Source organism: Pinus tabuliformis, chromosome 9 (assembly GCF_031772625.1).
Source record: "Pinus tabuliformis cultivar Carrire ecotype Pingquan chromosome 9, CPIR1, whole genome shotgun sequence".
NCBI lineage: Eukaryota > Viridiplantae > Streptophyta > Pinopsida > Pinales > Pinaceae > Pinus > Pinus tabuliformis.
In genome coordinates this window covers 144,225,729-144,242,295 of record NC_142307.1, presented here as the reverse complement: position 1 = coordinate 144,242,295, position 16,567 = coordinate 144,225,729, and the positions used below count along the sequence as shown (strand labels likewise).

General features: G+C 38.7%; 1 pseudogene; it reads right to left on the bottom strand.

Moving 5' to 3' along the window:
• Window positions 1-2,672: 2,672 nt before the first annotated feature.
• Window positions 2,673-3,373, bottom strand: LOC149147518 (metacaspase-6-like; annotated as a pseudogene).
• Between the last annotated feature and the right edge of the window lie 13,194 nt (window positions 3,374-16,567).

The following is a 16,567-nucleotide window of genomic DNA, read 5'->3' as shown; positions in this document are numbered from 1 at the left end:
CCTTTTCCATGGTTTGCCTCTTCATCTGGTCCTGATGATGAACCACACTTGTTTCTCTTATATGATTTCTACCGAAAGACTTTTTTTAATTCATTATGGATCACATAAGTCTGAATTCAAAAAATACTACATTATATGAAAGGGCCACTGCTATTAAAGTGCAATATTGTTAAGGTGAAGGAGTGATTCGTCCACACTGCCGCAACTCTGTAATATTACACCTTTGCAATACAATATTGTAAATAAATAAATCTCCAATTCCCCAACTTGTCAATATATATTTATTATGACATTTCTGATTCGTTTTTTCCTCAGGACAACATTTTATAAGTAATTTCCCTCATGCACAATCTCTTCCTCTAACATTTTAATGTAAACTTGTGAAGGAGAACTATGCAGAGGAGATCTAGTGCAGAGAAGTGAGATTAGCAGTTCCTTCGCACCTCCTCACTATGCATTGCGTAAATCAACCCCCTTTTTGAAATGAATTACTATCCGTGGTTTATTATTCTTATTATTAAGAGTATCACCCAAACTTGGTGGGTCATTCATGCATGGGTTCATTAATAAGATTAAACTAGCAATTGCATCGAGAGGTACAAAGGAACACCAAATAAATCTCACACAATAGTACAAAATTCTATTTTTGCAAAAAAATGTAACCCCTTGAGCTTTGTATTCATGCTCCTTTATAACCCTTTGAGTTAAATAGCACGATGAATAACAAAACTTTAATATAGACCTCTTTGCACTTATAATCAATCTTTATTTGTTGCGAAATCCTTATCTACCTAACCATTCATAAGGCCTTCAGATATATTTTTTTTGCTAGACTTTCATTTTCTCGCTCCACATAAAAAGATACCCTCATTGAATTACTTTGCATATCCTTTATTTGTCCTTCCATCCGTGGAACAATCTCTATATCCCCCTGCAAGGTCAAACTCAAACACTGTATTAGTTCCACAAATAATTTTGTTATTTCACCAACCAGTTCATTACATTGATACAGAAGCAGAATACGACTGCTACTCTTACAATGCTTTGTAAAAGCATAGATGGTTTCCATTGTATCAGCTAGGCATTGAAGCGGTGCCTCCAAAGATATGGCATTAATGAAATCTTCTTCCTGTGATAGCTATTCCAGAAATGATTAGAGACCCAAAAGATAATATGCCATCACTAAAAAAATAGCTTACTTACAACAATATCATTGACAATTATCTTTGTATCATCAATACATCTATATATCTTATTCAATGACATTGCACTTCCAAAGGCTACAGACATCTTGCAGAATCTATCACTTTGCACACACGAATGGGTCAAACAAATGAGAGCGTCAACACTTTTAACTGTGTTTGATGAAAACAATGGAGTTCCATGACCAAACGATTACATCAAAATAAGACTAATTCACTTTGATAGAACCTCAACTACTTTGAAGAAGAGCACTTTTATGAAACCCTGGTTCGATAAATTGCATTCCCTGAAGCTTGAAGCAGAAACCCGCTAGTCAAATTTTGGTCCCTAACCCAAAGCATGACCATCAAACCCTGAATTAAAAATGCTCCACAGTGTGACATGTTTCGTCTATGAAATAGTAGATTTTTTCACATGGCTCATTTTTTGTGTAGGTGGGGTATCTTTCGTCTTATGGAATAGTGGGCTGAAGTGATTATCAAGTTGGGTTGAGTATGGCATTAACCATTCTTTTGCAAGATAGTAGTTCTGGGTGCTCGACATTTTAAAGATATAAAGAAGCATGTTCATTGATCAAGATTACATTTTTTTATTTTTTCATGTCTTATTAAGACATCTGGATTTCTTGGAGAATGCCCATTTCTTGGTTTGATCCCCCATTTCATTTTCCCTAAAAAGATTTTTAATTTGGTATGGTTATGATCTAACCATTCCAGATTAAGCACTTTGCTATCGATTTAATTTTTTTTGAATTGATTAATAATGGACCAGGTCTCATGCATAAAGATACAGGTATAATTGAGTGCAAAATCAATTAATTAAGTTCAACCACTTGAACCAGAGAGGGGAATTTTGACAAGAAACCAACTGATTAAAAATGAAATTACAACAAACACTAAGGCGATCCCTGCAAGAATTCCTCCACTTCCGATGGTGTCGAAGGGCTATTGTTCGAATTCATTTCCGACCATGACAACCTCTAAAACGACGTCGGTTTTCTCATCCGTGTGGAGGTTTCAATTGGGAAGCTCGACATTTGACAATGCTCATGACCATGGATTCCTCTCGAGTCCAGCAAAATCCTCATCAGCCCCCGCCAACCCATTATATCCTTACTATTGTTCTGAGTAGAGATGGGATTTTCTAATAAAACTGTGATTTGCAGGTGACAAGGGGTGGTGTGTTTATGAGGTTTGAACTGAAACGTCAAAGGAGGAGAAAAAGGAGAGTAGCCCATGCAGGAAACATTGACGTCATGATTGTAGCTATGTTGAAGCACATGCAAATAAGAATCCCATTGTTTGTTCCTGCTGCCTGGATTGACCCAAGAAGCTGAACAATGGAGCATGCATGGTTTCTAGAGTTCAAGGGTTCCATTTTTGTTCACCCTCTCAAGAACAAATGAGTTATTTTCATCGAATCTTTCTGCGGAATACTTAGAGCTAATGAGTTGGGTAGAATGGAGTAACTTAAGGATTTTCCGCATGAGAAAAGGGTTGGGACTGCCAGAGAGGAAGTCGTGCGACCACTGATGATGAGATGTTGGAGTGCCCTTGAGGTATCCTTCCTCCTGTTGGTTTAGACCACTGGTTGGTTTCGGTAGTAACTTTCACAAGCAACTTTCTGGCACCCATAACCAATTCCCTTTTGCTAATGGGATTTCCATGTCGTTCAAGAATTGTCTGAATAGCGTTACTGAATGCTCCATATTCTTTGTGCGGATCACCTGTAGGGAAGGCATCATCAGATGTTTGGTTAGCTTGGCATCCACTCAATAGAATACCCATGTCTTCGTGTATACGCTGCCGTTGTGGGAGTTGCTTGTGAACATCTATGTGGTGGCCGTTGATCACTCCTTTTTCGGTTTCCAAGACAGAGCCGTTCGTGTTCGCAAGCCTCACAACTTTGGAGCTGGCCTTATCACCGAAGGTCTAAAATAGAGCCATATTAATTTTATCTGCCTCCATTTCATCTTCACTAGTATTTTCTCATAAGACCTCTAGTGACGTGCCCAAGGCCAAGAACTTGCTCTTTGAATAATGCGACGCCTGATTTTCTCCTTCTCTTTGTCAATTATACCTCCACTGTGACAAGAATCTGACATCACAGTGAAAATTTTTCCCACAAACACCTTATTCACTATAACCCTGAAGTCCTCATATTCATGCATCCAAATGACATGTCCGTTGGAAATTTCAGGTGATTTCAAACACAAAAGACCAGAGAACAACGCTCTGATACCACTGTTGGAAATTTCAGGTGATTTCAAACACAAAATTCCAAAAACAAAACAAACACAACACAGAGAATGATACTCTGCTAGGAATTTCTGATAATTCCATAACAACAAAAAAAATCACTTGAACAGAGGATAATACTATGTTTTACAACACAGGATCTTTAACGCAGGATCTTGCTACAGATAGAATTTCAGCTTGCTGAAGATAGAGTTTCAGCAACAAACATAAAAAAACTTCTATTTATTTACAATAAACCAACTGTTACAAAACATCTTCCTCACATAGAGGGATTTTCACAACTGCTGTTACAAAAGCATCTTCCTCACACAGAGGGATTCACCAAAGATTATGCTGAAGAGCATCTTCCTCTTAACCATAGGGATTCACCAGTCTATGCTGAAAAGCATCTTCCTCTTGATAGAGGGATTCACCAAAGACAACAGAACTTCCTCTTGTTTTCACAATGGACAATAACCAAAACTTCACGCTGCTGCGTGCTCCCCTTCATTGATTACAATCGCACTGCTGTTGTGCCTCACTTGCATTTCAGATGCAAACAACAAAACTGTGCTGCTGCGTTTCTACCCTCTCTCACAGCAGACAACCACAAAACAAATTACATTCAAATCTGCACTGCTGTGCGTTTTTCCTTTTCTGCGCTCCTCTGCGCTGCTGCGTCTATTCTGCTGCACTGCTGTGCCTTCTTTGCTGCGTCTACTCTGCACTGCTGTGCATTCCCATTACATTGTTCTTCTCCACGCTGCTGCGTCTTCTCCTCAATCTCTGTTTTCTACACTGCTGTGTCTTCTGCTCTGCACTGCTGTGCCATTTCTTTACAATGGAAAAACTTTTCTTCACGCTGCTGCGTGGGTTACAATTCTCATTCAACGAACACAAGAACATTACATATATATCTACAAAAAAAACTTGCATACGTTTTCTTGTCCCATACTCCCGTGGATTAAAAAACAATAAAATTAAAGACCTTTTACTAGCATTCTGCAAATGCATTAAATTCCATTAAATTACTTCACTGGAAAACCGGCGGTCTTTTGATTCAATTTGAATTATTTAATGAACAAAAATGGAGTCCCATGCTGTGAACTACTCGAGGCTGTCCTTCTCGTCCTTGGATGAGCTTCTCTTTAACTGCGGTAGCTGAGAATTCAATGTCCAAGAGCTGGATCGCAACCTACTTCTTTGCGTGCCCAAAAATCGGGAAAACTTGCACATGAACCGTTGGATTAAACAAATGGACGGCTAATATTTGTTTGACAGAAGGTGCGATCTGCGACGACTCAGGTCGCATCGCATTGCGAACTTAGGGCGGAGGCTTAACGTGCAATGGCTAATATTCACGATTTGCGATTTGCGATTGCGTCGCATGATCGCATCGCAACAGCAGGGAACAAGCAGAAAACAAGGGACGCAGTTGGGGATTAATTCGATTTGCGATGAGACGTGATTTGCGATCTGTGATGGATCGCATAGCAGGGAACTCCAATGGGGTTAAAGTTTGTGATTTCTGTTCAACTGTTGCTGCAGTTGAAATTACATTCCAACACTCCCCTTTAATTTCAACTGCTGGGTTATCAGTCATACCCAGACACTTCATCAAAAACTCGAAACTTTTCTGCCTATTCGTATCAGCTTCCTTTCATCGCTTTCACTGCTGTGCTCAGGCGCTCCAATCATGTAATATCCTCTTTCTCTCTGCCTCAGGCAAGATTTCCAATCTTTGCATCTCCAAGCTATCCTGCAACCTTTTCTTCTCTGCTTTTATGGCAGATTTAATTTCATATCTTTCCCCTATAAGAAGATCTTCATCAAAGAATAACTGTTAATATAATTCAGCAATAATGATAAAAAATTACAGGCTCCCCCTAACTGTATGCATCGTCTCCTTTTGGCAGAGTCTTCTCAAAAGAAACTTAGATTGGCTGGGGAGCTCGAAGGACTTTCGGACTGTATTTCCTTCCTTCTCCATACTTGTGTAACTTTCTTCTTTTGCGTGGGTCTAGCTTGCGTAGGAGCCCATGTTAAGTTACAATCACGTGCCATATGCCCAATGTTATGACACTTGAAACATTCTACATTGTTCATGAATAAGATTTCATGATTTCTTCCTGTAAAATTGTTTCTTGGAGGTTGTCGGAGACCATAACATCTATCTCTATGAAATGCTCTACAGTCTTTTGCCATATGACCAAAGTTTGAACAAGAATAACAATAACCAAAAAATGAACTTTGGTACCTGGTAGATGGTGGTTTCCTTGATGTACTTCTGAAGCTTTTCTGCCTTGAGATCCTTTGATGATAACTATTGCCTCTTGCCTCTTTGACATCATCTACATTTCTTTTTGGAGTTGGTTTTCTACTTGGAGCAGGATTTCTTCTATTGTAGCCTTGATTTTTCTCCTTGCCTTTGCTGGAACTAGGAGCATCACAATTTCTTTCTGCCTTCTTCACATCTCCTTTGCTTAAAGTATTTTCATTCTTGTTTGAGGGTTCACCTACATACCCGAGTCCTGATTTATCAGATGGAGATCTGTGATAGCTGAGCATGTCATCCAAGGCTTGAGAGCTCTTCATGATTTTGTTCATCCCTTCAACCTTTTTCCTGAGGAGGACAATCTCTTCTTCCAATCTTTCACACTCATTATTCTTCTTTGTAAGTTGTTCCTCAGTTTCTTCCTTGCTACGAGTAGCTTCAACTGCTACTATTTTAGGGGAGATGAAATCTGACTTCATTTTGGAGATTTCTTCATTCTTTGCTTGACTGCTCTCCATTTTATTTTCAGCTCTTTGTGCCCGCTTCCTGGCTTCTTGTAATTGAGACTTAAGGGAGGAGACCTCTACCTTGTACTGTCCAGTCTCTTCTACAAGTTTGTTCACTCTCTTGTGCCTTTGTTCAAGTTGACTTGACAAGGTATCTTCCTGCTTCTTTGCTTTATTCAATTGATTTGTCATGGATATGACTTCTTCATGATGCTTCCTTTTGCTTTGATCAAGTTCCTTCTTAAGCTTGGCGAGCTCTTCATCCCTTTCTTGTACTTAAAGCTTGATGAGGTCAACCTTCTCATTTTCAGCTTTTATGATGGGTTCAGAATTTCCTTCTTGATTGATGGTCATGGTCAGTGCTCCCTTTGCGTGAAGGTCATGAAGTCTGTCCCATATATCCTTTGCTGATGAATATTTTCCTAGATTCTTCTTTACAAATCAGGCAGCCCATCCAAGATTATCTTTGCTACTTTTGCATTGTACTCCTTGGATTCTCTATCCTTCCTGCTATCATCAATCACTGATTCCCAGATTTCAATCCCTTGAGATTGTAAGAAAGTCCTCATTTTTACTTCCCATATATAATAATTCCTATTGAACCTTGGGGCCTCAAATAGAAAACTTTCAAGTTGATTATCTTCACTTTTATTAGTAGAGGGAGACAGATTTTTAGCAGGATTGGTGACTTTCTTATTTGACCTCGCCATTTGAATAAGTATCTAAAATAACTGACTGTCTTCAATAGTAACACATAAAAACTTGAGAAATACCTGGATCCTTTTGCTGAGTCTTCACGCTGCTGGAGAAGTTGCTGCAGCAAGAAATCCTTCCTTCAGCTTCTTTGACACCTTCAAAGAGCCTGGACAAGCTCTGATACCAGTTGTTGGAAATTTCAGGTGATTTCAAACACAAAAGACCAGAGAACAACGCTCTGATACCACTGTTGGAAATTTCAGGTGATTTCAAACACAAAAGACCAGAGAACAATGCTCTGATATAATGTTGGGAATTTTTCTGCTAAAATTCCAAAAACAAAACAAACACAACACAGAGAATGATACTCTGCTAGGAATTTCTGATAATTCCAGAACAACAAAAAAAATCACTTGAACAGAGGATAATACTCTGTTTTACAACACAGGATCTTTAACACAGGATCTTGCTGCAGACAGAATTTCAGCTTGCTGAAGATAGAGTTTCAGCAACAAACATAAAAAAACTTCTATTCATTTACAATAAACCAACTGTTACAAAACGTCTTCCTCACATAGAGGGATTTTCACAACTGCTGTTACAAAAGCATCTTCCTCACACAGAGGGATTCACCAGAGATTATGCTGAAGAGCATCTTCCTCTTAACCAGAGGGATTCACCAGTCTATGCTGAAAAGCATCTTCCTCTTAACAGAGGGATTCACCAAAGACAACAGATCTTCCTCTTGTTTTCACAATGGACAATAACCAAAACTTCACGTTGCTGCGTGCTCCTCTTCATTGATTACAATCGCACTGTTGCTGTGCCTCACTTGCATTTCAGATGCAAACAACAAAACTGTGTTACTGTGTTTCTACCCTCTCTCACAGCAGACAACCACAAAACAAATTACATTCAAATCTGCACTGCTGTGCGTTTTTCCTTTTCTGCGCTCCTCTGCGCTGCTGCGTCTATTCTGCTGCACTGATGTGCCTTCTTTGCTGCATCTACTCTGCACTGCTGTGCATTCCCATTACATTGTTCTTCTCCACGCTGCTGCATCTTCTCCTCAATCTCTGTTTTCTACACTGCTGTGTCTTCTGCTCTGCACTGCTGTGCCATTTCTTTACAATGGAAAAACTTTTCTTCACGCTGCTACGTGGGTTACAATTCTCATTCAACAAACAGAAGAACATTACATATATATCTACAAAAAAAACTTGCATACATTTTCTTGTCCCATACTCCCGTGGATTAAAAAGACAATAAAATTAAAAACCTTTTACCGGCATTCTGCAAATGCAGTAAATTCCATTAAATTACTTCACTGGCAAACTGGCGGTCTTCTGATTCAATCTGAATGATTTAATGAACAAAAATGGAGTCCCATGCTGTGAACTGCTTGAGGCTGTCCTTCTCGTCCTTGGCTGAGCTGCTCTTTAACTGCGGTAGCTGAGAATTCAATGTGCAAGAGCTGGATCGCAACCTGCTTCTTTGCGTGCCCAAAAATCGGGCAAACTTGAACATGAGCCGTTGGATTAAACAAATGGACGGCTGAGATTTGTTTGACAGAAGGTGCGATCTGCGATGGCTCAGGTCGCATCGCATCGCGAACTCAGGGTGGAGGCTTAACGCGCAATGGCTAAGATTCGCGATCTGCGATTGCATCGCATCGCAACAGCAGGGAACAAGCAGAAAACAAGGGACGCAGCTGGGGATTAATTCAATTTGCGATGAGACGTGATTTGCGATCTGCGATGAATCACATAGCAGGGAACTCCAATGGGGTTAAAGTTTGCGATTTCTGTTCAACTGTTACTGCAGTTGAAATTACATTCCAACAATGTCAACACTGAATCTAACGAAGAATTTAGCCATAAAAATACAGGTGATTTTCACAGCTAAACTTCTAATTGTGATATGAATTGATTTTAACCACTACTACTATAATCTAATCTTGGTTGCTTAGTTCTATTTCTGAAATCAGATTTCGACCACTACTACTATAATCTTGAATACTTAGTCCTATTTCACGAATAAAAAAAATCACCGTAAATTTAAGATGAAATCTTCACTCCCACAAATTTACGCACACAAACCCCCCGAAGAGATAATGATTAATTAAATATTTTATGAATTCAGATAAGATAAAAACATTAGATCGGTAGCAGGGGGTCGCGAGTGATTGTAAATCACGAGTAAATATATTTTATTCGAATAAAACATTGCAATACTGTAGTTGATTAGTCAATGTTAAAAACTACTTAAATTAGAGTTATATTAGGTTTCTATTTTTCCATTTATTAATAACACTAGAGTTGTAATTAGTTTGCATTTCAACATATATTCAAATTTATATCAAATATAATGGTGAAGAATAAATAGATCATAGTACTCCAAGTTCCTTTAATGGTGTTGGTATAAGAAACAAACATCATGACTATAAATATCAAATTGCTTTAAAAGGATCTTAAAATTGTACGCATAGCAGGAGGTCATGAGTCTCAACTACCTATAAGAAGATTGAAATCACATGGAAGAAATCAAACTTCTTTTATAGGTTTTCTAAGCTCGATCAATGGTGCAGATAATTCTCAAAGAGCAAGCTCAGACGTTGAATGGTCTGAGTGATTGTATCTTCCAACTACCTTGGGAAACTACTTAATTATTGAATAAACTATTCAAAACTTCTTTAATTTGTGTTTCATTGGCCCAAATATATTTTAACATTTGCATTGAGCATATTTTAAACAGTTCATTAATATTCTTTACCATTTCAAACAATTAAAACCATGTGGAACCCGCATGTGTATAGTACAACAAGCACTGAACAAACACTTTCAACAAATAATTTCATGGCGAGATTTCCAGGACTAATTTTTTTGGTTATGCTCAATAGGTATCAATAGCTCCAAATTTTCTATAGAGGTCGTATGTAATATTCTTCATGCATGTCCAATCTTTCCCGTTGGTCATTCAAGTTAAAGTCCTTGCTCATCAATGATACCTAGCTCAACTAGATTAATCTAATTGAATAGAATCAATTTTCCTATCCACAGACTCAATGACGCCCCTTCTTTCAGCCCTTGAAAACATCTGGGATTTTTTTGCAGTGGCAATTGAATTTATGGCCAAAGGCAATCCTCCATGTTCAACGTCAACTTCTCAGATTATAATTACAATTGAATAGTTTTAAAATCATTTGACACATGACATTAGAGCAGACTCAACCATTTATTAAATTCAAAATTTCAATAATATAAAGACTCTCTCTACGCATCTAGTGCGGGGTTCTGACAGTCAAACTACTATAATAAATTTGACGTGTTATTCACATGCTTCGCATTACTTTCCCTATATTTTCCCAGCTAAGTTTAAGTTGGGTTCTGTCCAGTCACATTTTCTCAACTGGTTCTCATTTTGCACCTCTCAACTTTATAGGGTTTGTGGCCTCTCTAGAGGGTTTGAGGTTGTGGTCAACCCAGTACCAATTTCTTGGAGCTGTCCACTCACGGAGATCAATTCTGTGAGTAAATGCGTAAGAGCGTGTTGTGCTGTGCAACAACTTCCCATTTATTCTACATAAATAACTTAGGAGATTATTGTATAGATAAATAGGGACCCTTAAAAAATTAAAAACATAGGAATATAGTTTAATTTAGGGATTTTCTTAAGAATAAATTTGATTTGTTAATAAATAAACCCTCATTAAGGCTTGAATGAATTAAATAAGGTTTACCTTAAAAGAAAACCCGACAATATCGCATGTCGCAAAGTTTCAAGGAAACAAAGCTTCATTTATCCCGTCAAGACTTGCAATTGCGATAAAAGTGAGCTCACGGGAATCGAAACATATTTATTATTTAAAAATATTAAGTATTAATGGAAATCCTTCATGGGGGAAACTCCCTGCATTGCAATCTTATCATAAAAACAATATATCATAAAGACCAATGAACATCTTTATTGCGAAATGCGATAAGTTACCGGATCCAACGAGACAATAAAACATACTCTTTAAACACATCGCATTCGAATAAATTGCAAGAGTACCAATATGCTCCTTGCTGGTATCATTCCAAATTGCTCCGATTACGATAAAACTATTCTTTAAAATACCGCGATCAAGGAAAATCATAAAGCTAAAACAAAAGCTGCACTTAATAATAAACCTATGGGCTCACTTCAGTGCCTCGTCACTTCTCACAATCGCAATCGCTCAAAGCTTTTGGCCATATCCATTCTCCGCTGCTCCCGAAAACGACGATTGCGATAATGCGATTATTGCAATCACAAATTTCTTATACTTAATAAGCCGATATAGTGATCACCATAGCATATCGGCGGGGTACTTGAAGAATAAGTTTTATTTAGCGTTTGAAAAGGTTTTGCGATGTGATATATTAATAAATAATAAATAACCACGCGAAGCCATGATTTCGGTTAATTAATGGGTTCCAACGATATTTATGGTTTCAAAGCCCAAGGAGATTTGGTGACCTGTTTAGATTGATTTGCATTTAAAATTCCCTTTCCGTCATTTCAAAAGCCTTATCTGTTTGTATGCTTCTGTGTTTAACTCCTATTTCTCTCTATTTCTCTGTATTCTAAATTTGCAAGATTTCACCCGAGAAAGAATCATGTAGCAAGATGACTACGTTTAAGAAAGGAAAGAAACCGATATGGTAAAATGGATAATATACAATATTAACATTGCTAACAGGGCAATCCAGACTTCAAGAAAAATGGTTATTGGGTCCTTCACAGCAGAAGACTTGAAGAGCATGTATCATATACCAGACCCACAAAAGGTGTAGGATAAAGCCTTCCTCGAGCATTTCACAGCAGAGAATGAGGAACCATTAGACCCAATTAGGAAATGGAGGTCCAATTCAAACAAAAAAAAACATGAGAAATCGTGTATGTATCTTATAGCACCTCTCGCTGCTCCCTACTCTTATATCACAGCTATGATGTGTAGATTGTTTGGGTATGCCGATACAACTAAGTTTTATGTTGAGTGGGTTCCCCTAATAGATGCAACAATAAACTCTTTTATAATGGAATGGGATACTATCTTGTTTAACAATCTTTCCTTACAAATCCGAGAATATAGAAAACACCGATATGTCACTTGTAGAATAGTCCCACCATTTTTTATGAGTGCCTACATTATGGATGAAGTCTGTTTCACTATCAATTTCCCAACTATGGGGTGGAAGTGGACTATTCAAGATCCTACTTCCATTCACATATATCACAAAATCCTGTGGGAATCCAATTTCCAAACTCATTTCTACAAAATCTACCAAGGAATTATGCTACCCATCCACCAAGTTGTTTTTGACAAGAGGGCCCCAAGGTTATCTGATGAGGCCAAGATTGATATTTTACCAATAGGTAGGTGGTTTGGGAAAGAAATTTTTACTTATGTCTGAGTATTTGGAAGCATAGCACCTCCCCATGTTCTCCCATGGTATGTACCAGATAAACTGCTTGCTAGAGAAATTTCTTACCAAACTGTAGGGGATGGGATAACCAAGACCCTAAAAGAATCTAAAAAGTCTCTTTGGCCTTCCTTTCCCCTCCAATGCAGTGTTTATGCATTACACGATTTCAAGCATGCTACGCTTGAAATTGATCACATTACATGTTTAAATCTTGCAACCATTCTTGGAAGACAATTTGACCCCAATAAGGTCGTACAGAACTTCACTGCTTCAGTAAAAATAAGACAATTCAGCCACGAGGATGATGATTTTGATGACTTGTTTGAGTCAGCTGAGCTGTTTTCACAAGTTCAATATTTGGCTACTTTGAGATTGGACCCACAAGAGTTAGTCCACTTCCACCAGTACAGGAGAAAAAGGTTCCAAAAGGTCCCTTTGGATCTGTTATAAATCCATTGGCCAAATGCTCAAAAGGAACAAAGATCAAGCCAAAGCTCAAAAAAGGGCTTAGAACATAGTTCTGAGCATAATTCAGAGGAGGATTGGAACAAGGTTTTGAAAAAAATCCAGAATAGAAATCAGGGCATGACTTATAAAAGAGCCAAGAGAAGAGCCCATAGCATAGCCTAGAGCGTAGCCCAAAGAAGAGGCCATAGAAGATTCCTAAAAAGGAAACTAAGAAGGAATTTGGAAAGGCCTCAATAAAGAAAAAAGTGGAAGATGTTTCCACTAAAGTGCACACAGATTAAACCCCCTTAAAAAATCAATTGGATGAGGCATCACAATAGTTTGATCAACAACTAAAAGGACAACAAGGGGAAAAAGGTATTGAAACAAAAACAACATTCAACACACCCAAAAACACTAGACAAAGCTCACTCACTGATAGGGCTACTGACAAAGCTGTCGCCGTAAGGGATCTATTTTGGCTATCTGGGGTGTGACTGTGGAAGAGATATACAGCCTCGCTTACGCAAGATGCCACAAAAAGGCTCTTAAGCACGCTCGGTACATCGTTTTTTCTGAGGACCCCAGTATTGAAACCATTCTGGGATCCTATCTCGATAAGGACGAAGCGTAGAATGCGGTGTAAGAAGGTTGGAAGGTGAAAATGTTTCTTAGGGCTTTCTTTTCGATAAGGGCGGGCGAAGCGTAGAATGCGGTGTTAGAAGCTAGAAGGTTCTTGGATGTTTGGTTGGAAGGACCGGTAGGGGCTTGCTTGACGTTAGGAGTGCAAGGTGAAAATGTTTATTAGGCTTTCGACGTCGTTTCTTATATACGCTATTTCCGTAACCCTAAGTGAGTCGGTTAAGCCCTCTCCCTCTCCTCTCCCTTATGGTCGAGCACCCTAAAGGGTCCTTGTGCCACACTTTATAAGTCCAAAACCAAGAACCAAGAACCAACGGTCCCCAACAAGAACCAAAAAAGAACCAAAAAGAACCAACGATCCCCAACCACTCCGACCACTCCAAAGAGAGACTTCAGATTCCCTCTGAGGTTACCTCACTGTAGGGTTATTTGGCATGGCTGTTTAGCTTGGCGGAGGTTTTTCAAGACCCCCTCCCATTATTGCCATTTTAGGAGGGCGAAGGTTAGCGTCACATCCTCTCCCTCTCCCTCTCCTCTCCCTTATGGTCGAGCACCCTAAAGTGATGCAACCTTCCGAACTCTACTAAATAGATCATCCAGTTGGTGTCTTGAGCACCCGTCCCTTATCTAGCTACCGCCCCGGTCATAGCTCTACTTCTTGGGTGATTTATACCCAAGCTGTTTAGCTTGGCGGAGGTTTTTCAAGATTCCCTCCCATTCTTGCCATTTTAGGAGGCGGAGGTTAGCGTCACATCCTAAAGTGATGCAACCTTCCGAACTCTACTAAATAGATCATCCAGTTGGTGTCTTGAGCACCCGTCCCTTATCTAGCTACCGCCCCGGTCATAGCTCTACTTCTTGGGTGATTTATACCCAATTTGCATTTTAGCTTGGCGGAGGTTTTTCAAGATTCCCCTCCCATTATTGCCATTTTAGGACCCTTTAGGGTGCTCGACCATAAGGGAGAGGAGGGCGGAGGTTAGCAATCGCTAGGCCTTCAATCACCAAATAGATGGGACGGTAGCGAGAGACCCACTATGTGTTTAATTATACCCACGTAGTTCGTTGGTAAAACCAACAATTGTTCCTAGTTTTCGCTGAGGGAGGCTTCAGCAGTCTCCTTTCAGCGAAGTAAAGACTAGTTTCCTGCCCTACCCGAGGTCTTGCGCTTCAGAGGGCTAGGATACTAGCAAGAAATGAATTTTCTAGGATATAACATCTCACAATGATTACTACTCGTTTTCTATTCCCCGTGGGTGCCTTATCTATAACTGCTCGACCCATCCATACTTCCCGTAAGGACGGGGCTAAACTCCCTTGCTTTTTCGCGGAAATCGTCATTTATTTTCCCCACCCTGTTGAGCTAAAAGATCTCTTTTTTTATATAATAAAATATTTCAGAAAACCTTTGGTATTAATAATCGCTAGAAGTAGTGCTAAAGATTATGGGTTTCCGGATAGACCAAAAATTATGATTGGGTTCAAACCAGAAGAAAGTCTAACTTATGACGACTTCTTTTCGATCACCACAGAAGAGATTGAAATCATCTTGACCTTCCCTTCAACATAAATTGTTCTCAGAGTGGAGGAAATTCCTCCTTTTGGTGTATTTTATAGTCCCAAGCATCAGGTTGTAGTAAAAAGACATAGGAAAACATAAGCATCATCAACAATAATTCCTGATAACGAACCCATGGATATAGTATGGAATGACACCCTCATGGATCCTTCAAACAATTTGACAAAACTATCACTATTTGTAGGTGCTTATGCATCTACTACTATTGACAAGGTAGTGGAAGTCAAACAACTAGTAAGGGAGATAGATGAAAGGATACAACAACTAAAGCAACAGTTGGCCAAAGAGAGACATAATGTAGACCTTCAATTGAAGGCACAAATGGCACAATTACAACAGAGTTTTGACCAATTAAAACTCCAGTATCAAGCAGAGACAAGTGCCAAAGATGTTCAAATACAACAACTACAATTTTCTATGGACTAATTGAAGGATAATCCTAAGGTTGAGGATTTTATAATAGACGCATTAGAACTCAATTCTTTATTATCAAAGAAACATGCAACATTCTATTAGAAGTTATCTGTTATCAATCCAATGTGCAAGCAAAGTGATTCACTGATGAATCAAGCATCCGCTCTGAGGATCACATTTAATGAGATTGATGATAAGATTTCAGGATAAATAACATGGCATGTACTCCAGAGGGAAGAGCAGTAGACCTTCCCAAGATAGAGGAATATCATAAATACGTCCTCTTTAATGATTGGGATAGTTAGCTAAAGCAGGCAGAAAGAGAAGTTTCAAGGGTGATTGATGCTACAACTAATATCATTGAAACCATCAATGAATTTGCACAATTCTAATTTGATACAGGAATGCCCACCTAGGAGTCTCACCGATATCATAACCCTAGAAACGCACTGGAAAGAAAATATCAGAGCGAAAGAATAGGTGATTAAACAACTAAAACTTGGCTGGGAAGTATATTGGAGATATTTGGTGAAGCCACACAGTCAGTGGCTAATGCTATGCTCCCTTTCTGACTCATCCATGCACATGCTTCCTACTCTTTCAGATGCAGTGTATACATGACAACTACGTATGAGGACAAGTCAGCCTCCCAAAGTCAAGCCGATGATGGATATCTACGAGCTTAGGCAACGAATGAAAGAATAGACATTGTTACATGATGGAGCTCATCATTTCAATAATTTCTGTTTTATGTAATTCTGTCACTTATTTTAAGGAGAGTTGTTTAAACCTCCTCAAAACTTTCATGTAATTTCTATTTTAGTACTTTATTTTTATTATATAAACCCTTTCATGTCTTTGAAGAAAGGGTCCCCAATTTTATAAAGAAACACTTTAAAAACTTGCACTTCTATACTTTTAAAGCTTATCTTAGTAAAATCACTGGATCAGAGTCGTGAAGTTTTGTGAAGAAGGCTTTTGGAAGCTTGCACTTTTGTACTTTTGGAAACCATCTTAATGAAAAAGACTGGACTGGAGCTATTTACTTCATGAACAGATTTATGTGCATCAGGTACTTCTATCATTATGTATTGATTTGTTTTATGATTTGATATCCA